Source organism: Pelobates fuscus, chromosome 2 (assembly GCF_036172605.1).
Source record: "Pelobates fuscus isolate aPelFus1 chromosome 2, aPelFus1.pri, whole genome shotgun sequence".
NCBI lineage: Eukaryota > Metazoa > Chordata > Amphibia > Anura > Pelobatidae > Pelobates > Pelobates fuscus.
In genome coordinates this window covers 354,773,099-354,794,008 of record NC_086318.1, presented here as the reverse complement: position 1 = coordinate 354,794,008, position 20,910 = coordinate 354,773,099, and the positions used below count along the sequence as shown (strand labels likewise).

The following is a 20,910-nucleotide window of genomic DNA, read 5'->3' as shown; positions in this document are numbered from 1 at the left end:
TGGTTGCCCTCACTCTCTGTTATAGGTTTGGAACCATTCCAAGATGCCATATAAGAAGACCGAGGAATTTGTTGGGGTTTAAGCTTCCCTGTAGGAGGAAGCGGGCCTAATTAGAATATTGCCTCCCATAATCCTTTGCAATGGCTTATGGTCATGAACTTTTTCTCACCGCTGTCTTAAAGTGTCCTTACGTGGTAGCTCTTAAAAGCTGGCCCACTTGAACAGCTAGCTTTGCGCAGTGGCAGTATCGTAGCCCATGAGGTCAATCCGAGGCGTGATTATTGCTAATTGAAAACTTTACCCAATACCCCGCCATGATGACTTGAAATACAGTCAGCATTGGCAATTTTTGACAGGTTCTAAGGAGACTGAAAGATTGGTTTAATAAAAGTTTATGGCGCCCCATGTCTAGGGCGTGTCTTACGTGACTCCTGTTTCTTCCTGAGCTCTGTTGCACCATTCCTTCCGCTGGCTTCTTAGCATTTCCCTTTTACCTTTCTCTCCGACTGAATTCACTTGTTTCCGGCAGCACACTATTCTCACTACATGCTACGAATTCCCATCCTTCGGCTCATTGGCCTAGCATTTGCCTTTATGCAAATTGCTCCTTCGCACCCTGAATCCAGCTCAATTATTCACACCTAACCACCTGAAGGCACTAAAATTACTGGTAGCTAAGGAAAACAACGATCAGCCACGAGGTTTGGTAATCTTTTGTAGCCTTCTATCATTTGGATTATTTATTTGCTTTTTTTTTTTTTTAAACTTGCTTTATTATTTCACCACAGCCTAAAGGAAAGGCTTCCCAGCGGGCGTGCCTTTGAATGTACCCGTCATGTCATACTTACCTGGCAGGGGAGCAATAGCCATGATCCCTAAGGTGGCTCTCCCAGAGTGAGGCTGGTTCATTGCACTCCGTACCAGTTGACTTCTGCGATTTCCTCAAATGTGGGAAACTCGACTGCATAATTTATGGTAGTGGGGGACTGCGTTCGCGCTTTCCCCTGTGTTTGCTTGTTTGACAAAAATAGAGAACTTCACCAATTCTGACGAAGGATAATTTCAGCCACGGCACCCGTCTTCTTTGGCTCTTACTTTCCGCATCAAGCAGGCAGCGACAATCATTTCCTAGGCTTGATCATTTTTATTATCTATGTTTTCTGGAGACCAGTTTTAAGCCAGAATTTCACTTTTTATTTTAACTTTTCAGCTTTTTTTTCATCATTTTTTTATCCTGACTTCTTTTGATTTATTGTATGCTTCAATGCAATGGAAGAAATAAAGAATTGGAGACCTATATTACGTCTTCCAACAGAACGTAACGTTTGATTGAATTTCTGGGAAAAAAAAGATTTTCTGGATCAAGGCAGTGAATTGCCGCTTGAGACAATCAGACCAAACCTTAGGAATAGCTGGGTGGTCGCTAGCACTTACTAATGAACACCATGGAATTTTGAAAAAGCCACCACAAATGTTCTTTCAGCCCTGTTGAGTGTGGATGAAGAGAAGACAGGTGCTAGGCAAGGGTCATTCCTATCGATGGAGTCATGAAATGTGTGACTTTGGGGACGAACGTAGACCAGCGGATTGTGTACTCTGCCTAATGGCTGCTGTAGTAGAATCTTGGCAAAACTGTTTCCAAAGAGAGAAAAAAAATTGTACAAGGTTTGCTGCAAGATATGGTTGCCCTCACTCTCTGTTATAGGTTTGGAACCATTCCAAGATGCCATATAAGAAGACCGAGGAATTTGTTGGGGTTTAAGCTTCCCTGTAGGAGGAAGCGGGCCTAATTAGAATATTGCCTCCCATAATCCTTTGCAATGGCTTATGGTCATGAACTTTTTCTCACCGCTGTCTTAAAGTGTCCTTACGTGGTAGCTCTTAAAAGCTGGCCCACTTGAACAGCTAGCTTTGCGCAGTGGCAGTATCGTAGCCCATGAGGTCAATCCGAGGCGTGATTATTGCTAATTGAAAACTTTACCCAATACCCCGCCATGATGACTTGAAATACAGTCAGCATTGGCAATTTTTGACAGGCTCTAAGGAGACTGAAAGATTGGTTTAATAAAAGTTTATGGCGCCCCATGTCTAGGGCGTGTCTTACGTGACTCCCGTTTCTTCCTGAGCTCTGTTGCACCATTCCTTCCGCTGGCTTCTTAGCATTTCCCTTTTACCTTTCTCTCCCACTGAATTCACTTGTTTCCGGCAGCACACTATTCTCACTACATGCTACGAATTCCCATCCTTCGGCTCATTGGCCTAGCATTTGCCTTTATGCAAATTGCTCCTTCGCACCCTGAATCCAGCTCAATTATTCACACCTAACCACCTGAAGGCACTAAAATTACTGGTAGCTAAGGAAAACAACGATCAGCCACGAGGTTTGGTAATCTTTTGTAGCCTTCTATCATTTGGATTATTTATTTGCTTTTTTTTTTTTTTAAACTTGCTTTATTATTTCACCACAGCCTAAAGGAAAGGCTTCCCAGCGGGCGTGCCTTTGAATGTACCCGTCATGTCATACTTACCTGGCAGGGGAGCAATAGCCATGATCCCTAAGGTGGCTCTCCCAGAGTGAGGCTGGTTCATTGCACTCCGTACCAGTTGACCTCTGCGATTTCCTCAAATGTGGGAAACTCGACTGCATAATTTATGGTAGTGGGGGACTGCGTTCGCGCTTTCCCCTGTGTTTGCTTGTTTGACAAAAATAGAGAACTTCACCAATTCTGACGAAGGATAATTTCAGCAACGGCACCCGTCTTCTTTGGCTCTTACTTTCCGCATCAAGCAGGCAGCGACAATCATTTCCTAGGCTTGATCATTTTTATTATCTATGTTTTCTGGAGACCAGTTTTAAGCCAGAATTTCACTTTTTATTTTAACTTTTCAGCTTTTTTTTCATCATTTTTTTATCCTGACTTCTTTTGATTTATTGTATGCTTCAATGCAATGGAAGAAATAAAGAATTGGAGACCTATATTACGTCTTCCAACAGAACGTAACGTTTGATTGAATTTCTGGGAAAAAAAAGATTTTCTGGATCAAGGCAGTGAATTGCCGCTTGAGACAATCAGACCAAACCTTAGGAATAGCTGGGTGGTCGCTAGCACTTACTAATGAACACCATGGAATTTTGAAAAAGCCACCACAAATGTTCTTTCAGCCCTGTTGAGTGTGGATGAAGAGAAGACAGGTGCTAGGCAAGGGTCATTCCTATCGATGGAGTCATGAAATGTGTGACTTTGGGGACGAACGTAGACCAGCGGATTGTGTACTCTGCCTAATGGCTGCTGTAGTAGAATCTTGGCAAAACCGTTTCCAAAGAGAGAAAAAAAATTGTACAAGGTTTGCTGCAAGATATGGTTGCCCTCACTCTCTGTTATAGGTTTGGAACCATTCCAAGATGCCATATAAGAAGACCGAGGAATTTGTTGGGGTTTAAGCTTCCCTGTAGGAGGAAGCGGGCCTAATTAGAATATTGCCTCCCACAATCCTTTGCAATGGCTTATGGTCATGAACTTTTTCTCACCGCTGTCTTAAAGTGTCCTTACGTGGTAGCTCTTAAAAGCTGGCCCACTTGAACAGTTAACTTTGCGCAGTGGCAGTATCGTAGCCCATGAGGTCAATCCGAGGCGTGATTATTGCTAATTGAAAACTTTACCCAATACCCCGCCATGATGACTTGAAATACAGTCAGCATTGGCAATTTTTGACAGGCTCTAAGGAGACTGAAAGATTGGTTTAATAAAAGTTTATGGCGCCCCATGTCTAGGGCGTGTCTTACGTGACTCCCGTTTCTTCCTGAGCTCTGTTGCACCATTCCTTCCGCTGGCTTCTTAGCATTTCCCTTTTACCTTTCTCTCCCACTGAATTCACTTGTTTCCGGCAGTACACTATTCTCACTACATGCTACGAATTCCCATCCTTCGGCTCATTGGCCTAGCATTTGCCTTTATGCAAATTGCTCCTTCGCACCCTGAATCCAGCTCAATTATTCACACCTAACCACCTGAAGGCACTAAAATTACTGGTAGCTAAGGAAAACAACGATCAGCCACGAGGTTTGGTAATCTTTTGTAGCCTTCTATCATTTGGATTATTTATTTGCTTTTTTTTTTTTTAACTTGCTTTATTATTTCACCACAGCCTAAAGGAAAGGCTTCCCAGCGGGCGTGCCTTTGAATGTACCCGTCATGTCATACTTACCTGGCAGGGGAGCAATAGCCATGATCCCTAAGGTGGCTCTCCCAGAGTGAGGCTGGTTCATTGCACTCCGTACCAGTTGACCTCTGCGATTTCCTCAAATGTGGGAAACTCGACTGCATAATTTATTGTAGTGGGGGACTGCGTTCGCGCTTTCCCCTGTGTTTGCTTGTTTGACAAAAATAGAGAACTTCACCAATTCTGACGAAGGATAATTTCAGCCACGGCACCTGTCTTCTTTGGCTCTTACTTTCCACATCAAGCAGGCAGCGACAATCATTTCCTAGGCTTGATCATTTTTATTATCTATGTTTTCTGGAGACCAGTTTTAAGCCAGAATTTCACTTTTTATTTTAACTTTTCAGCTTTTTTTTCATCATTTTTTTATCCTGACTTCTTTTGATTTATTGTATGCTTCAATGCAATGGAAGAAATAAAGAATTGGAGACCTATATTACGTCTTCCAACAGAACGTAACGTTTGATTGAATTTCTGGGAAAAAAAAGATTTTCTGGATCAAGGCAGTGAATTGCCGCTTGAGACAATCAGACCAAACCTTAGGAATAGCTGGGTGGTCGCTAGCACTTACTAATGAACACCATGGAATTTTGAAAAAGCCACCACAAATGTTCTTTCAGCCCTGTTGAGTGTGGATGAAGAGAAGACAGGTGCTAGGCAAGGGTCATTCCTATCGATGGAGTCATGAAATGTGTGACTTTGGGGACGAACGTAGACCAGCGGATTGTGTACTCTGCCTAATGGCTGCTGTAGTAGAATCTTGGCAAAACTGTTTCCAAAGAGAGAAAACAAATTGTACAAGGTTTGCTGCAAGATATGGTTGCCCTCACTCTCTGTTATAGGTTTGGAACCATTCCAAGATGCCATATAAGAAGACCGAGGAATTTGTTGGGGTTTAAGCTTCCCTGTAGGAGGAAGCGGGCCTAATTAGAATATTGCCTCCCATAATCCTTTGCAATGGCTTATGGTCATGAACTTTTTCTCACCGCTGTCTTAAAGTGTCCTTACGTGGTAGCTCTTAAAAGCTGGCCCACTTGAACAGCTAGCTTTGCGCAGTGGCAGTATCGTAGCCCATGAGGTCAATCCGAGGCGTGATTATTGCTAATTGAAAACTTTACCCAATACCCCGCCATGATGACTTGAAATACAGTCAGCATTGGCAATTTTTGACAGGTTCTAAGGAGACTGAAAGATTGGTTTAATAAAAGTTTATGGCGCCCCATGTCTAGGGCGTGTCTTACATGACTCCTGTTTCTTCCTGAGCTCTGTTGCACCATTCCTTCCGCTGGCTTCTTAGCATTTCCCTTTTACCTTTCTCTCCCACTGAATTCACTTGTTTCCGGCAGCACACTATTCTCACTACATGCTACGAATTCCCATCCTTCGGCTCATTGGCCTAGCATTTGCCTTTATGCAAATTGCTCCTTCGCACCCTGAATCCAGCTCAATTATTCACACCTAACCACCTGAAGGCACTAAAATTACTGGTAGCTAAGGAAAACAACGATCAGCCACGAGGTTTGGTAATCTTTTGTAGCCTTCTATCATTTGGATTATTTATTTGCTTTTTTTTTTTTTAACTTGCTTTATTATTTCACCACAGCCTAAAGGAAAGGCTTCCCAGCGGGCGTGCCTTTGAATGTACCCGTCATGTCATACTTACCTGGCAGGGGAGCAATAGCCATGATCCCTATGGTGGCTCTTCCAGAGTGAGGCTGGTTCATTGCACTCCGTACCAGTTGACCTCTGCGATTTCCTCAAATGTGGGAAACTCGACTGCATAATTTATGGTAGTGGGGGGCTGCGTTCGCGCTTTCCCCTGTGTTTGCTTGTTTGACAAAAATAGAGAACTTCACCAATTCTGACGAAGGATAATTTCAGCCACGGCACCCGTCTTCTTTGGCTCTTACTTTCCACATCAAGCAGGCAGCGACAATCATTTCCTAGGTTTGATCATTTTTATTATCTATGTTTTCTGGAGACCAGTTTTAAGCCAGAATTTCACTTTTTATTTTAACTTTTCAGCTTTTTTTTCATCATTTTTTTATCCTGACTTCTTTTGATTTATTGTATGCTTCAATGCAATGGAAGAAATAAAGAATTGGAGACCTATATTACGTCTTCCAACAGAACGTAACGTTTGATTGAATTTCTGGGAAAAAAAGATTTTCTGGATCAAGGCAGTGAATTGCCGCTTGAGACAATCAGACCAAACCTTAGGAATAGCTGGGTGGTCGCTAGCACTTACTAATGAACACCATGGAATTTTGAAAAAGCCACCACAAATGTTCTTTCAGCCCTGTTGAGTGTGGATGAAGAGAAGACAGGTGCTAGGCAAGGGTCATTCCTATCGATGGAGTCATGAAATGTGTGACTTTGGGGACGAACGTAGACCAGCGGATTGTGTACTCTGCCTAATGGCTGCTGTAGTAGAATCTTGGCAAAACTGTTTCCAAAGAGAGAAAAAAAATTGTACAAGGTTTGCTGCAAGATATGGTTGCCCTCACTCTCTGTTATAGGTTTGGAACCATTCCAAGATGCCATATAAGAAGACCGAGGAATTTGTTGGGGTTTAAGCTTCCCTGTAGGAGGAAGCGGGCCTAATTAGAATATTGCCTCCCATAATCCTTTGCAATGGCTTATGGTCATGAACTTTTTCTCACCGCTGTCTTAAAGTGTCCTTACGTGGTAGCTCTTAAAAGCTGGCCCACTTGAACAGCTAGCTTTGCGCAGTGGCAGTATCGTAGCCCATGAGGTCAATCCGAGGCGTGATTATTGCTAATTGAAAACTTTACCCAATACCCCGCCATGATGACTTGAAATACAGTCAGCATTGGCAATTTTTGACAGGTTCTAAGGAGACTGAAAGATTGGTTTAATAAAAGTTTATGGCGCCCCATGTCTAGGGCGTGTCTTACGTGACTCCTGTTTCTTCCTGAGCTCTGTTGCACCATTCCTTCCGCTGGCTTCTTAGCATTTCCCTTTTACCTTTCTCTCCGACTGAATTCACTTGTTTCCGGCAGCACACTATTCTCACTACATGCTACGAATTCCCATCCTTCGGCTCATTGGCCTAGCATTTGCCTTTATGCAAATTGCTCCTTCGCACCCTGAATCCAGCTCAATTATTCACACCTAACCACCTGAAGGCACTAAAATTACTGGTAGCTAAGGAAAACAACGATCAGCCACGAGGTTTGGTAATCTTTTGTAGCCTTCTATCATTTGGATTATTTATTTGCTTTTTTTTTTTTTTAAACTTGCTTTATTATTTCACCACAGCCTAAAGGAAAGGCTTCCCAGCGGGCGTGCCTTTGAATGTACCCGTCATGTCATACTTACCTGGCAGGGGAGCAATAGCCATGATCCCTAAGGTGGCTCTCCCAGAGTGAGGCTGGTTCATTGCACTCCGTACCAGTTGACCTCTGCGATTTCCTCAAATGTGGGAAACTCGACTGCATAATTTATGGTAGTGGGGGACTGCGTTCGCGCTTTCCCCTGTGTTTGCTTGTTTGACAAAAATAGAGAACTTCACCAATTCTGACGAAGGATAATTTCAGCCACGGCACCCGTCTTCTTTGGCTCTTACTTTCCGCATCAAGCAGGCAGCGACAATCATTTCCTAGGCTTGATCATTTTTATTATCTATGTTTTCTGGAGACCAGTTTTAAGCCAGAATTTCACTTTTTATTTTAACTTTTCAGCTTTTTTTTCATCATTTTTTTATCCTGACTTCTTTTGATTTATTGTATGCTTCAATGCAATGGAAGAAATAAAGAATTGGAGACCTATATTACGTCTTCCAACAGAACGTAACGTTTGATTGAATTTCTGGGAAAAAAAGATTTTCTGGATCAAGGCAGTGAATTGCCGCTTGAGACAATCAGACCAAACCTTAGGAATAGCTGGGTGGTCGCTAGCACTTACTAATGAACACCATGGAATTTTGAAAAAGCCACCACAAATGTTCTTTCAGCCCTGTTGAGTGTGGATGAAGAGAAGACAGGTGCTAGGCAAGGGTCATTCCTATCGATGGAGTCATGAAATGTGTGACTTTGGGGACGAACGTAGACCAGCGGATTGTGTACTCTGCCTAATGGCTGCTGTAGTAGAATCTTGGCAAAACTGTTTCCAAAGAGAGAAAAAAAATTGTACAAGGTTTGCTGCAAGATATGGTTGCCCTCACTCTCTGTTATAGGTTTGGAACCATTCCAAGATGCCATATAAGAAGACCGAGGAATTTGTTGGGGTTTAAGCTTCCCTGTAGGAGGAAGCGGGCCTAATTAGAATATTGCCTCCCATAATCCTTTGCAATGGCTTATGGTCATGAACTTTTTCTCACCGCTGTCTTAAAGTGTCCTTACGTGGTAGCTCTTAAAAGCTGGCCCACTTGAACAGCTAGCTTTGCGCAGTGGCAGTATCGTAGCCCATGAGGTCAATCCGAGGCGTGATTATTGCTAATTGAAAACTTTACCCAATACCCCGCCATGATGACTTGAAATACAGTCAGCATTGGCAATTTTTGACAGGCTCTAAGGAGACTGAAAGATTGGTTTAATAAAAGTTTATGGCGCCCCATGTCTAGGGCGTGTCTTACGTGACTCCCGTTTCTTCCTGAGCTCTGTTGCACCATTCCTTCCGCTGGCTTCTTAGCATTTCCCTTTTACCTTTCTCTCCCACTGAATTCACTTGTTTCCGGCAGCACACTATTCTCACTACATGCTACGAATTCCCATCCTTCGGCTCATTGGCCTAGCATTTGCCTTTATGCAAATTGCTCCTTCGCACCCTGAATCCAGCTCAATTATTCACACCTAACCACCTGAAGGCACTAAAATTACTGGTAGCTAAGGAAAACAACGATCAGCCACGAGGTTTGGTAATCTTTTGTAGCCTTCTATCATTTGGATTATTTATTTGCTTTTTTTTTTTTTTAAACTTGCTTTATTATTTCACCACAGCCTAAAGGAAAGGCTTCCCAGCGGGCGTGCCTTTGAATGTACCCGTCATGTCATACTTACCTGGCAGGGGAGCAATAGCCATGATCCCTAAGGTGGCTCTCCCAGAGTGAGGCTGGTTCATTGCACTCCGTACCAGTTGACCTCTGCGATTTCCTCAAATGTGGGAAACTCGACTGCATAATTTATGGTAGTGGGGGACTGCGTTCGCGCTTTCCCCTGTGTTTGCTTGTTTGACAAAAATAGAGAACTTCACCAATTCTGACGAAGGATAATTTCAGCAACGGCACCCGTCTTCTTTGGCTCTTACTTTCCGCATCAAGCAGGCAGCGACAATCATTTCCTAGGCTTGATCATTTTTATTATCTATGTTTTCTGGAGACCAGTTTTAAGCCAGAATTTCACTTTTTATTTTAACTTTTCAGCTTTTTTTTCATCATTTTTTTATCCTGACTTCTTTTGATTTATTGTATGCTTCAATGCAATGGAAGAAATAAAGAATTGGAGACCTATATTACGTCTTCCAACAGAACGTAACGTTTGATTGAATTTCTGGGAAAAAAAAGATTTTCTGGATCAAGGCAGTGAATTGCCGCTTGAGACAATCAGACCAAACCTTAGGAATAGCTGGGTGGTCGCTAGCACTTACTAATGAACACCATGGAATTTTGAAAAAGCCACCACAAATGTTCTTTCAGCCCTGTTGAGTGTGGATGAAGAGAAGACAGGTGCTAGGCAAGGGTCATTCCTATCGATGGAGTCATGAAATGTGTGACTTTGGGGACGAACGTAGACCAGCGGATTGTGTACTCTGCCTAATGGCTGCTGTAGTAGAATCTTGGCAAAACCGTTTCCAAAGAGAGAAAAAAAATTGTACAAGGTTTGCTGCAAGATATGGTTGCCCTCACTCTCTGTTATAGGTTTGGAACCATTCCAAGATGCCATATAAGAAGACCGAGGAATTTGTTGGGGTTTAAGCTTCCCTGTAGGAGGAAGCGGGCCTAATTAGAATATTGCCTCCCACAATCCTTTGCAATGGCTTATGGTCATGAACTTTTTCTCACCGCTGTCTTAAAGTGTCCTTACGTGGTAGCTCTTAAAAGCTGGCCCACTTGAACAGTTAACTTTGCGCAGTGGCAGTATCGTAGCCCATGAGGTCAATCCGAGGCGTGATTATTGCTAATTGAAAACTTTACCCAATACCCCGCCATGATGACTTGAAATACAGTCAGCATTGGCAATTTTTGACAGGCTCTAAGGAGACTGAAAGATTGGTTTAATAAAAGTTTATGGCGCCCCATGTCTAGGGCGTGTCTTACGTGACTCCCGTTTCTTCCTGAGCTCTGTTGCACCATTCCTTCCGCTGGCTTCTTAGCATTTCCCTTTTACCTTTCTCTCCCACTGAATTCACTTGTTTCCGGCAGCACACTATTCTCACTACATGCTACGAATTCCCATCCTTCGGCTCATTGGCCTAGCATTTGCCTTTATGCAAATTGCTCCTTCGCACCCTGAATCCAGCTCAATTATTCACACCTAACCACCTGAAGGCACTAAAATTACTGGTAGCTAAGGAAAACAACGATCAGCCACGAGGTTTGGTAATCTTTTGTAGCCTTCTATCATTTGGATTATTTATTTGCTTTTTTTTTTTTTAACTTGCTTTATTATTTCACCACAGCCTAAAGGAAAGGCTTCCCAGCGGGCGTGCCTTTGAATGTACCCGTCATGTCATACTTACCTGGCAGGGGAGCAATAGCCATGATCCCTAAGGTGGCTCTCCCAGAGTGAGGCTGGTTCATTGCACTCCGTACCAGTTGACCTCTGCGATTTCCTCAAATGTGGGAAACTCGACTGCATAATTTATTGTAGTGGGGGACTGCGTTCGCGCTTTCCCCTGTGTTTGCTTGTTTGACAAAAATAGAGAACTTCACCAATTCTGACGAAGGATAATTTCAGCCACGGCACCTGTCTTCTTTGGCTCTTACTTTCCACATCAAGCAGGCAGCGACAATCATTTCCTAGGCTTGATCATTTTTATTATCTATGTTTTCTGGAGACCAGTTTTAAGCCAGAATTTCACTTTTTATTTTAACTTTTCAGCTTTTTTTTCATCATTTTTTTATCCTGACTTCTTTTGATTTATTGTATGCTTCAATGCAATGGAAGAAATAAAGAATTGGAGACCTATATTACGTCTTCCAACAGAACGTAACGTTTGATTGAATTTCTGGGAAAAAAAAGATTTTCTGGATCAAGGCAGTGAATTGCCGCTTGAGACAATCAGACCAAACCTTAGGAATAGCTGGGTGGTCGCTAGCACTTACTAATGAACACCATGGAATTTTGAAAAAGCCACCACAAATGTTCTTTCAGCCCTGTTGAGTGTGGATGAAGAGAAGACAGGTGCTAGGCAAGGGTCATTCCTATCGATGGAGTCATGAAATGTGTGACTTTGGGGACGAACGTAGACCAGCGGATTGTGTACTCTGCCTAATGGCTGCTGTAGTAGAATCTTGGCAAAACTGTTTCCAAAGAGAGAAAACAAATTGTACAAGGTTTGCTGCAAGATATGGTTGCCCTCACTCTCTGTTATAGGTTTGGAACCATTCCAAGATGCCATATAAGAAGACCGAGGAATTTGTTGGGGTTTAAGCTTCCCTGTAGGAGGAAGCGGGCCTAATTAGAATATTGCCTCCCATAATCCTTTGCAATGGCTTATGGTCATGAACTTTTTCTCACCGCTGTCTTAAAGTGTCCTTACGTGGTAGCTCTTAAAAGCTGGCCCACTTGAACAGCTAGCTTTGCGCAGTGGCAGTATCGTAGCCCATGAGGTCAATCCGAGGCGTGATTATTGCTAATTGAAAACTTTACCCAATACCCCGCCATGATGACTTGAAATACAGTCAGCATTGGCAATTTTTGACAGGTTCTAAGGAGACTGAAAGATTGGTTTAATAAAAGTTTATGGCGCCCCATGTCTAGGGCGTGTCTTACATGACTCCTGTTTCTTCCTGAGCTCTGTTGCACCATTCCTTCTGCTGGCTTCTTAGCATTTCCCTTTTACCTTTCTCTCCCACTGAATTCACTTGTTTCCGGCAGCACACTATTCTCACTACATGCTACGAATTCCCATCCTTCGGCTCATTGGCCTAGCATTTGCCTTTATGCAAATTGCTCCTTCGCACCCTGAATCCAGCTCAATTATTCACACCTAACCACCTGAAGGCACAAAAATTACTGGTAGCTAAGGAAAACAACGATCAGCCACGAGGTTTGGTAATCTTTTGTAGCCTTCTATCATTTGGATTATTTATTTGCTTTTTTTTTTTTAACTTGCTTTATTATTTCACCACAGCCTAAAGGAAAGGCTTCCCAGCGGGCGTGCCTTTGAATGTACCCGTCATGTCATACTTACCTGGCAGGGGAGCAATAGCCATGATCCCTATGGTGGCTCTTCCAGAGTGAGGCTGGTTCATTGCACTCCGTACCAGTTGACCTCTGCGATTTCCTCAAATGTGGGAAACTCGACTGCATAATTTATGGTAGTGGGGGGCTGCGTTCGCGCTTTCCCCTGTGTTTGCTTGTTTGACAAAAATAGAGAACTTCACCAATTCTGACGAAGGATAATTTCAGCCACGGCACCCGTCTTCTTTGGCTCTTACTTTCCACATCAAGCAGGCAGCGACAATCATTTCCTAGGTTTGATCATTTTTATTATCTATGTTTTCTGGAGACCAGTTTTAAGCCAGAATTTCACTTTTTATTTTAACTTTTCAGCTTTTTTTTCATCATTTTTTTATCCTGACTTCTTTTGATTTATTGTATGCTTCAATGCAATGGAAGAAATAAAGAATTGGAGACCTATATTACGTCTTCCAACAGAACGTAACGTTTGATTGAATTTCTGGGAAAAAAAGATTTTCTGGATCAAGGCAGTGAATTGCCGCTTGAGACAATCAGACCAAACCTTAGGAATAGCTGGGTGGTCGCTAGCACTTACTAATGAACACCATGGAATTTTGAAAAAGCCACCACAAATGTTCTTTCAGCCCTGTTGAGTGTGGATGAAGAGAAGACAGGTGCTAGGCAAGGGTCATTCCTATCGATGGAGTCATGAAATGTGTGACTTTGGGGACGAACGTAGACCAGCGGATTGTGTACTCTGCCTAATGGCTGCTGTAGTAGAATCTTGGCAAAACTGTTTCCAAAGAGAGAAAAAAAATTGTACAAGGTTTGCTGCAAGATATGGTTGCCCTCACTCTCTGTTATAGGTTTGGAACCATTCCAAGATGCCATATAAGAAGACCGAGGAATTTGTTGGGGTTTAAGCTTCCCTGTAGGAGGAAGCGGGCCTAATTAGAATATTGCCTCCCATAATCCTTTGCAATGGCTTATGGTCATGAACTTTTTCTCACCGCTGTCTTAAAGTGTCCTTACGTGGTAGCTCTTAAAAGCTGGCCCACTTGAACAGCTAGCTTTGCGCAGTGGCAGTATCGTAGCCCATGAGGTCAATCCGAGGCGTGATTATTGCTAATTGAAAACTTTACCCAATACCCCGCCATGATGACTTGAAATACAGTCAGCATTGGCAATTTTTGACAGGTTCTAAGGAGACTGAAAGATTGGTTTAATAAAAGTTTATGGCGCCCCATGTCTAGGGCGTGTCTTACGTGACTCCTGTTTCTTCCTGAGCTCTGTTGCACCATTCCTTCCGCTGGCTTCTTAGCATTTCCCTTTTACCTTTCTCTCCGACTGAATTCACTTGTTTCCGGCAGCACACTATTCTCACTACATGCTACGAATTCCCATCCTTCGGCTCATTGGCCTAGCATTTGCCTTTATGCAAATTGCTCCTTCGCACCCTGAATCCAGCTCAATTATTCACACCTAACCACCTGAAGGCACTAAAATTACTGGTAGCTAAGGAAAACAACGATCAGCCACGAGGTTTGGTAATCTTTTGTAGCCTTCTATCATTTGGATTATTTATTTGCTTTTTTTTTTTTTTAAACTTGCTTTATTATTTCACCACAGCCTAAAGGAAAGGCTTCCCAGCGGGCGTGCCTTTGAATGTACCCGTCATGTCATACTTACCTGGCAGGGGAGCAATAGCCATGATCCCTAAGGTGGCTCTCCCAGAGTGAGGCTGGTTCATTGCACTCCGTACCAGTTGACCTCTGCGATTTCCTCAAATGTGGGAAACTCGACTGCATAATTTATGGTAGTGGGGGACTGCGTTCGCGCTTTCCCCTGTGTTTGCTTGTTTGACAAAAATAGAGAACTTCACCAATTCTGACGAAGGATAATTTCAGCCACGGCACCCGTCTTCTTTGGCTCTTACTTTCCGCATCAAGCAGGCAGCGACAATCATTTCCTAGGCTTGATCATTTTTATTATCTATGTTTTCTGGAGACCAGTTTTAAGCCAGAATTTCACTTTTTATTTTAACTTTTCAGCTTTTTTTTCATCATTTTTTTATCCTGACTTCTTTTGATTTATTGTATGCTTCAATGCAATGGAAGAAATAAAGAATTGGAGACCTATATTACGTCTTCCAACAGAACGTAACGTTTGATTGAATTTCTGGGAAAAAAAGATTTTCTGGATCAAGGCAGTGAATTGCCGCTTGAGACAATCAGACCAAACCTTAGGAATAGCTGGGTGGTCGCTAGCACTTACTAATGAACACCATGGAATTTTGAAAAAGCCACCACAAATGTTCTTTCAGCCCTGTTGAGTGTGGATGAAGAGAAGACAGGTGCTAGGCAAGGGTCATTCCTATCGATGGAGTCATGAAATGTGTGACTTTGGGGACGAACGTAGACCAGCGGATTGTGTACTCTGCCTAATGGCTGCTGTAGTAGAATCTTGGCAAAACTGTTTCCAAAGAGAGAAAAAAAATTGTACAAGGTTTGCTGCAAGATATGGTTGCCCTCACTCTCTGTTATAGGTTTGGAACCATTCCAAGATGCCATATAAGAAGACCGAGGAATTTGTTGGGGTTTAAGCTTCCCTGTAGGAGGAAGCGGGCCTAATTAGAATATTGCCTCCCATAATCCTTTGCAATGGCTTATGGTCATGAACTTTTTCTCACCGCTGTCTTAAAGTGTCCTTACGTGGTAGCTCTTAAAAGCTGGCCCACTTGAACAGCTAGCTTTGCGCAGTGGCAGTATCGTAGCCCATGAGGTCAATCCGAGGCGTGATTATTGCTAATTGAAAACTTTACCCAATACCCCGCCATGATGACTTGAAATACAGTCAGCATTGGCAATTTTTGACAGGTTCTAAGGAGACTGAAAGATTGGTTTAATAAAAGTTTATGGCGCCCCATGTCTAGGGCGTGTCTTACGTGACTCCTGTTTCTTCCTGAGCTCTGTTGCACCATTCCTTCCGCTGGCTTCTTAGCATTTCCCTTTTACCTTTCTCTCCGACTGAATTCACTTGTTTCCGGCAGCACACTATTCTCACTACATGCTACGAATTCCCATCCTTCGGCTCATTGGCCTAGCATTTGCCTTTATGCAAATTGCTCCTTCGCACCCTGAATCCAGCTCAATTATTCACACCTAACCACCTGAAGGCACTAAAATTACTGGTAGCTAAGGAAAACAACGATCAGCCACGAGGTTTGGTAATCTTTTGTAGCCTTCTTTCATTTGGATTATTTATTTGCTTTTTTTTTTTTTTTTAAACTTGCTTTATTATTTCACCACAGCCTAAAGGAAAGGCTTCCCAGCGGGCGTGCCTTTGAATGTACCCGTCATGTCATACTTACCTGGCAGGGGAGCAATAGCCATGATCCCTAAGGTGGCTCTCCCAGAGTGAGGCTGGTTCATTGCACTCCGTACCAGTTGACCTCTGCGATTTCCTCAAATGTGGGAAACTTGACTGCATAATTTATGGTAGTGGGGGACTGCGTTCGCGCTTTCCCCTGTGTTTGCTTGTTTGACAAAAATAGAGAACTTCACCAATTCTGACGAAGGATAATTTCAGCCACGGCACCCGTCTTCTTTGGCTCTTACTTTCCGCATCAAGCAGGCAGCGACAATCATTTCCTAGGCTTGATCATTTTTATTATCTATGTTTTCTGGAGACCAGTTTTAAGCCAGAATTTCACTTTTTATTTTAACTTTTCAGCTTTTTTTTCATCATTTTTTTATCCTGACTTCTTTTGATTTATTGTATGCTTCAATGCAATGGAAGAAATAAAGAATTGGAGACCTATATTACGTCTTCCAACAGAACGTAACGTTTGATTGAATTTCTGGGAAAAAAAGATTTTCTGGATCAAGGCAGTGAATTGCCGCTTGAGACAATCAGACCAAACCTTAGGAATAGCTGGGTGGTCGCTAGCACTTACTAATGAACACCATGGAATTTTGAAAAAGCCACCACAAATGTTCTTTCAGCCCTGTTGAGTGTGGATGAAGAGAAGACAGGTGCTAGGCAAGGGTCATTCCTATCGATGGAGTCATGAAATGTGTGACTTTGGGGACGAACGTAGACCAGCGGATTGTGTACTCTGCCTAATGGCTGCTGTAGTAGAATCTTGGCAAAACTGTTTCCAAAGAGAGAAAAAAAATTGTACAAGGTTTGCTGCAAGATATGGTTGCCCTCACTCTCTGTTATAGGTTTGGAACCATTCCAAGATGCCATATAAGAAGACCGAGGAATTTGTTGGGGTTTAAGCTTCTCTGTAGGAGGAAGCGGGCCTAATTAGAATATTGCCTCCCATAATCCTTTGCAATGGCTTATGGTCATGAACTTTTTCTCACCGCTGTCTTAAAGTGTCCTTACGTGGTAGCTCTTAAAAGCTGGCCCACTTGAACAGCTAGCTTTGCGCAGTGGCAGTATCGTAGCCCATGAGGTCAATCCGAGGCGTGATTATTGCTAATTGAAAACTTTACCCAATACCCCGCCATGATGACTTGAAATACAGTCAGCATTGGCAATTTTTGACAGGCTCTAAGGAGACTGAAAGATTGGTTTAATAAAAGTTTATGGCGCCCCATGTCTAGGGCGTGTCTTACGTGACTCCCGTTTCTTCCTGAGCTCTGTTGCACCATTCCTTCTGCTGGCTTCTTAGCATTTCCCTTTTACCTTTCTCTCCCACTGAATCCACTTGTTTCCGGCAGCACACTATTCTCACTCCATGCTACGAATTCCCATCCTTCGGCTCATTGGTCTAGCATTTGCCTTTATGCAAATTGCTCCTTCGCACCCTGAGTCCATCTCAATTATTCACACCTAACCACCTGAAGGCACTAAAATTACTGGTAGCTAAGAAAAACAACGATCAGCCACGAGGTTTGGTAATCTTTTGTAGCCTTCTATCATTTGGATTATTTATTTGCTTTTTTTTTTTTTTAACTTGCTTTATTATTTCACCACAGCCTAAAGGAAAGGCTTCCCAGCGGGCGTGCCTTTGAATGTACCCGTCATGTCATATTTACCTGGCAGGGGAGCAATAGCCATGATCCCTAAGGTGGCTCTCCCAGAGTGAGGCTGGTTCATTGCACTCCGTACCAGTTGACCTCTGCGATTTCCTCAAATGTGGGAAACTCGACTGCATAATTTATGGTAGTGGGGGACTGCGTTCGCGCTTTCCCCTGTGTTTGCTTGTTTGACAAAAATAGAGAACTTCACCAATTCTGACGAAGGATAATTTCAGCCACGGCACCCGTCTTCTTTGGCTCTTACTTTCCGCATCAAGCAGGCAGCGACAATCATTTCCTAGGCTTGATCATTTTTATTATCTATGTTTTCTGGAGACCAGTTTTAAGCCAGAATTTCACTTTTTATTTTAACTTTTCAGCTTTTTTTTCATCATTTTTTTATCCTGACTTCTTTTGATTTATTGTATGCTTCAATGCAATGGAAGAAATAAAGAATTGGAGACCTATATTACGTCTTCCAACAGAACGTAACGTTTGATTGAATTTCTGGGAAAAAAAAGATTTTCTGGATCAAGGCAGTGAATTGCCGCTTGAGACAATCAGACCAAACCTTAGGAATAGCTGGGTGGTCGCTAGCACTTACTAATGAACACCATGGAATTTTGAAAAAGCCACCACAAATGTTCTTTCAGCCCTGTTGAGTGTGGATGAAGAGAAGACAGGTGCTAGGCAAGGGTCATTCCTATCGATGGAGTCATGAAATGTGTGACTTTGGGGACGAACGTAGACCATCGGATTGTGTACTCTGCCTAATGGCTGCTGTAGTAGAATCTTGGCAAAACTGTTTCCAAAGAGAGAAAAAAAATTGTACAAGGTTTGCTGCAAGATATGGTTGCCCTCACTCTCTGTTATAGGTTTGGAACCATTCCAAGATGCCATATAAGAAGACCGAGGAATTTGTTGGGGTTTAAGCTTCCCTGTAGGAGGAAGCGGGCCTAATTAGAATATTGCCTCCCACAATCCTTTGCAATGGCTTATGGTCATGAACTTTTTCTCACCGCTGTCTTAAAGTGTCCTTACGTGGTAGCTCTTAAAAGCTGGCCCACTTGAACAGTTAACTTTGCGCAGTGGCAGTATCGTAGCCCATGAGGTCAATCCGAGGCGTGATTATTGCTAATTGAAAACTTTACCCAATACCCCGCCATGATGACTTGAAATACAGTCAGCATTGGCAATTTTTGACAGGCTCTAAGGAGACTGAAAGATTGGTTTAAAAAAAGTTTATGGCGCCCCATGTCTAGGGCGTGTCTTACGTGACTCCCGTTTCTTCCTGAGCTCTGTTGCACCATTCCTTCCGCTGGCTTCTTAGCATTTCCCTTTTACCTTTCTCTCCCACTGAATCCACTTGTTTCCGGCAGCACACTATTCTCACTCCATGCTACGAATTCCCATCCTTCGGCTCATTGGTCTAGCATTTGCCTTTATGCAAATTGCTCCTTCGCACCCTGAGTCCATCTCAATTATTCACACCTAACCACCTGAAGGCACTAAAATTACTGGTAGCTAAGGAAAACAACGATCAGCCACGAGGTTTGGTAATCTTTTGTAGCCTTCTATCATTTGGATTATTTATTTGCTTTTTTTTTTTTTTTTTTAACTTGCTTTATTATTTCACCACAGCCTAAAGGAAAGGCTTCCCAGCGGGCGTGCCTTTGAATGTACCCGTCATGTCATACTTACCTGGCAGGGGAGCAATAGCCATGATCCCTAAGGTGGCTCTCCCAGAGTGAGGCTGGTTCATTGCACTCCGTACCAGTTGACCTCTGCGATTTCCTCAAATGTGGGAAACTCGACTGCATAATTTATGGTAGTGGGGGGCTGCGTTCGCGCTTTCCCCTGTGTTTGCTTGTTTGACAAAAATAGAGAACTTCACCAATTCTGACGAAGGATAATTTCAGCCACGGCACCCGTCTTCTTTGGCTCTTACTTTCCACATCAAGCAGGCAGCGACAATCATTTCCTAGGTTTGATCATTTTTATTATCTATGTTTTCTGGAGACCAGTTTTAAGCCAGAATTTCACTTTTTATTTTAACTTTTCAGCTTTTTTTTCATCATTTTTTTATCCTGACTTCTTTTGATTTATTGTATGCTTCAATGCAATGGAAGAAATAAAGAATTGGAGACCTATATTACGTCTTCCAACAGAACGTAACGTTTGATTGAATTTCTGGGAAAAAAAGATTTTCTGGATCAAGGCAGTGAATTGCCGCTTGAGACAATCAGACCAAACCTTAGGAATAGCTGGGTGGTCGCTAGCACTTACTAATGAACACCATGGAATTTTGAAAAAGCCACCACAAATGTTCTTTCAGCCCTGTTGAGTGTGGATGAAGAGAAGACAGGTGCTAGGCAAGGGTCATTCCTATCGATGGAGTCATGAAATGTGTGACTTTGGGGACGAACGTAGACCAGCGGATTGTGTACTCTGCCTAATGGCTGCTGTAGTAGAATCTTGGCAAAACTGTTTCCAAAGAGAGAAAAAAAATTGTACAAGGTTTGCTGCAAGATATGGTTGCCCTCACTCTCTGTTATAGGTTTGGAACCATTCCAAGATGCCATATAAGAAGACCGAGGAATTTGTTGGGGTTTAAGCTTCCCTGTAGGAGGAAGCGGGCCTAATTAGAATATTGCCTCCCATAATCCTTTGCAATGGCTTATGGTCATGAACTTTTTCTCACCGCTGTCTTAAAGTGTCCTTATGTGGTAGCTCTTAAAAGCTGGCCCATTTGAACAGCTAGCTTTGCGCAGTGGCAGTATCGTAGCCCATGAGGTCAATCCGAGGCGTGATTATTGCTAATTGAAAACTTTACCCAATACCCCGCCATGATGACTTGAAATACAGTCAGCATTGGCAATTTTTGACAGGCTCTAAGGAGACTGAAAGATTGGTTTAATAAAAGTTTATGGCGCCCCATGTCTAGGGCGTGTCTTACGTGACTCCCGTTTCTTCCTGAGCTCTGTTGCACCATTCCTTCCGCTGGCTTCTTAGCATTTCCCTTTTACCTTTCTCTCCCACTGAATTCACTTGTTTCCGGCAGCACACTATTCTCACTACATGCTACGAATTCCCATCCTTCGGCTCATTGGCCTAGCATTTGCCTTTATGCAAATTGCTCCTTCGCACCCTGAATCCAGCTCAATTATTCACACCTAACCACCTGAAGGCACTAAAATTACTGGTAGCTAAGGAAAACAACGATCAGCCACGAGGTTTGGTAATCTTTTGTAGCCTTCTATCATTTGGATTATTTATTTGCTTTTTTTTTTTTT

The 20,910-nt window shown here is 42.9% G+C and overlaps 25 non-coding genes across 25 annotated transcripts; all 25 read left to right on the top strand.

The window, feature by feature from the left end:
• Positions 1 to 227: 227 nt before the first annotated feature.
• Positions 228 to 368, top strand: LOC134593409 (U4 spliceosomal RNA). Its single transcript, XR_010089895.1, has one exon. It is a non-coding gene; the product is annotated as a U4 spliceosomal RNA (small nuclear RNA).
• A 472-nt stretch (positions 369 to 840) lies between these two features.
• LOC134590609 (U1 spliceosomal RNA) lies at positions 841 to 1,007 on the top strand. The gene has a single exon (XR_010087508.1). It is a non-coding gene; the product is annotated as a U1 spliceosomal RNA (small nuclear RNA).
• Positions 1,008 to 1,907: 900 nt separating this feature from the next.
• LOC134592409 (U4 spliceosomal RNA) lies at positions 1,908 to 2,048 on the top strand. Its single transcript, XR_010089040.1, has one exon. It is a non-coding gene; the product is annotated as a U4 spliceosomal RNA (small nuclear RNA).
• Positions 2,049 to 2,520: 472 nt separating this feature from the next.
• LOC134590002 (U1 spliceosomal RNA) lies at positions 2,521 to 2,687 on the top strand. The gene has a single exon (XR_010086992.1). It is a non-coding gene; the product is annotated as a U1 spliceosomal RNA (small nuclear RNA).
• A 900-nt stretch (positions 2,688 to 3,587) lies between these two features.
• LOC134592905 (U4 spliceosomal RNA) lies at positions 3,588 to 3,728 on the top strand. Its single transcript, XR_010089463.1, has one exon. It is a non-coding gene; the product is annotated as a U4 spliceosomal RNA (small nuclear RNA).
• Positions 3,729 to 4,198: 470 nt separating this feature from the next.
• Positions 4,199 to 4,365, top strand: LOC134590545 (U1 spliceosomal RNA). The gene has a single exon (XR_010087452.1). It is a non-coding gene; the product is annotated as a U1 spliceosomal RNA (small nuclear RNA).
• A 900-nt stretch (positions 4,366 to 5,265) lies between these two features.
• LOC134593408 (U4 spliceosomal RNA) lies at positions 5,266 to 5,406 on the top strand. Its single transcript, XR_010089894.1, has one exon. It is a non-coding gene; the product is annotated as a U4 spliceosomal RNA (small nuclear RNA).
• Positions 5,407 to 5,876: 470 nt separating this feature from the next.
• Positions 5,877 to 6,043, top strand: LOC134591093 (U1 spliceosomal RNA). The gene has a single exon (XR_010087921.1). It is a non-coding gene; the product is annotated as a U1 spliceosomal RNA (small nuclear RNA).
• Positions 6,044 to 6,942: 899 nt separating this feature from the next.
• Positions 6,943 to 7,083, top strand: LOC134593406 (U4 spliceosomal RNA). The gene has a single exon (XR_010089893.1). It is a non-coding gene; the product is annotated as a U4 spliceosomal RNA (small nuclear RNA).
• A 472-nt stretch (positions 7,084 to 7,555) lies between these two features.
• Positions 7,556 to 7,722, top strand: LOC134590001 (U1 spliceosomal RNA). Its single transcript, XR_010086991.1, has one exon. It is a non-coding gene; the product is annotated as a U1 spliceosomal RNA (small nuclear RNA).
• An 899-nt stretch (positions 7,723 to 8,621) lies between these two features.
• Positions 8,622 to 8,762, top strand: LOC134592408 (U4 spliceosomal RNA). The gene has a single exon (XR_010089039.1). It is a non-coding gene; the product is annotated as a U4 spliceosomal RNA (small nuclear RNA).
• A 472-nt stretch (positions 8,763 to 9,234) lies between these two features.
• Positions 9,235 to 9,401, top strand: LOC134590000 (U1 spliceosomal RNA). The gene has a single exon (XR_010086990.1). It is a non-coding gene; the product is annotated as a U1 spliceosomal RNA (small nuclear RNA).
• A 900-nt stretch (positions 9,402 to 10,301) lies between these two features.
• Positions 10,302 to 10,442, top strand: LOC134592904 (U4 spliceosomal RNA). Its single transcript, XR_010089462.1, has one exon. It is a non-coding gene; the product is annotated as a U4 spliceosomal RNA (small nuclear RNA).
• A 470-nt stretch (positions 10,443 to 10,912) lies between these two features.
• On the top strand, positions 10,913 to 11,079 carry LOC134590544 (U1 spliceosomal RNA). Its single transcript, XR_010087451.1, has one exon. It is a non-coding gene; the product is annotated as a U1 spliceosomal RNA (small nuclear RNA).
• A 900-nt stretch (positions 11,080 to 11,979) lies between these two features.
• LOC134593405 (U4 spliceosomal RNA) lies at positions 11,980 to 12,120 on the top strand. The gene has a single exon (XR_010089892.1). It is a non-coding gene; the product is annotated as a U4 spliceosomal RNA (small nuclear RNA).
• A 469-nt stretch (positions 12,121 to 12,589) lies between these two features.
• LOC134591090 (U1 spliceosomal RNA) lies at positions 12,590 to 12,756 on the top strand. The gene has a single exon (XR_010087920.1). It is a non-coding gene; the product is annotated as a U1 spliceosomal RNA (small nuclear RNA).
• An 899-nt stretch (positions 12,757 to 13,655) lies between these two features.
• LOC134593404 (U4 spliceosomal RNA) lies at positions 13,656 to 13,796 on the top strand. The gene has a single exon (XR_010089891.1). It is a non-coding gene; the product is annotated as a U4 spliceosomal RNA (small nuclear RNA).
• Positions 13,797 to 14,268: 472 nt separating this feature from the next.
• LOC134589999 (U1 spliceosomal RNA) lies at positions 14,269 to 14,435 on the top strand. Its single transcript, XR_010086989.1, has one exon. It is a non-coding gene; the product is annotated as a U1 spliceosomal RNA (small nuclear RNA).
• An 899-nt stretch (positions 14,436 to 15,334) lies between these two features.
• Positions 15,335 to 15,475, top strand: LOC134593403 (U4 spliceosomal RNA). Its single transcript, XR_010089890.1, has one exon. It is a non-coding gene; the product is annotated as a U4 spliceosomal RNA (small nuclear RNA).
• Positions 15,476 to 15,949: 474 nt separating this feature from the next.
• Positions 15,950 to 16,116, top strand: LOC134590685 (U1 spliceosomal RNA). Its single transcript, XR_010087571.1, has one exon. It is a non-coding gene; the product is annotated as a U1 spliceosomal RNA (small nuclear RNA).
• Positions 16,117 to 17,015: 899 nt separating this feature from the next.
• On the top strand, positions 17,016 to 17,156 carry LOC134592407 (U4 spliceosomal RNA). The gene has a single exon (XR_010089038.1). It is a non-coding gene; the product is annotated as a U4 spliceosomal RNA (small nuclear RNA).
• A 471-nt stretch (positions 17,157 to 17,627) lies between these two features.
• LOC134590497 (U1 spliceosomal RNA) lies at positions 17,628 to 17,794 on the top strand. The gene has a single exon (XR_010087412.1). It is a non-coding gene; the product is annotated as a U1 spliceosomal RNA (small nuclear RNA).
• Positions 17,795 to 18,694: 900 nt separating this feature from the next.
• Positions 18,695 to 18,835, top strand: LOC134592903 (U4 spliceosomal RNA). The gene has a single exon (XR_010089461.1). It is a non-coding gene; the product is annotated as a U4 spliceosomal RNA (small nuclear RNA).
• A 475-nt stretch (positions 18,836 to 19,310) lies between these two features.
• LOC134590324 (U1 spliceosomal RNA) lies at positions 19,311 to 19,477 on the top strand. Its single transcript, XR_010087266.1, has one exon. It is a non-coding gene; the product is annotated as a U1 spliceosomal RNA (small nuclear RNA).
• An 899-nt stretch (positions 19,478 to 20,376) lies between these two features.
• Positions 20,377 to 20,517, top strand: LOC134592405 (U4 spliceosomal RNA). Its single transcript, XR_010089037.1, has one exon. It is a non-coding gene; the product is annotated as a U4 spliceosomal RNA (small nuclear RNA).
• Positions 20,518 to 20,910: the final 393 nt, after the last annotated feature.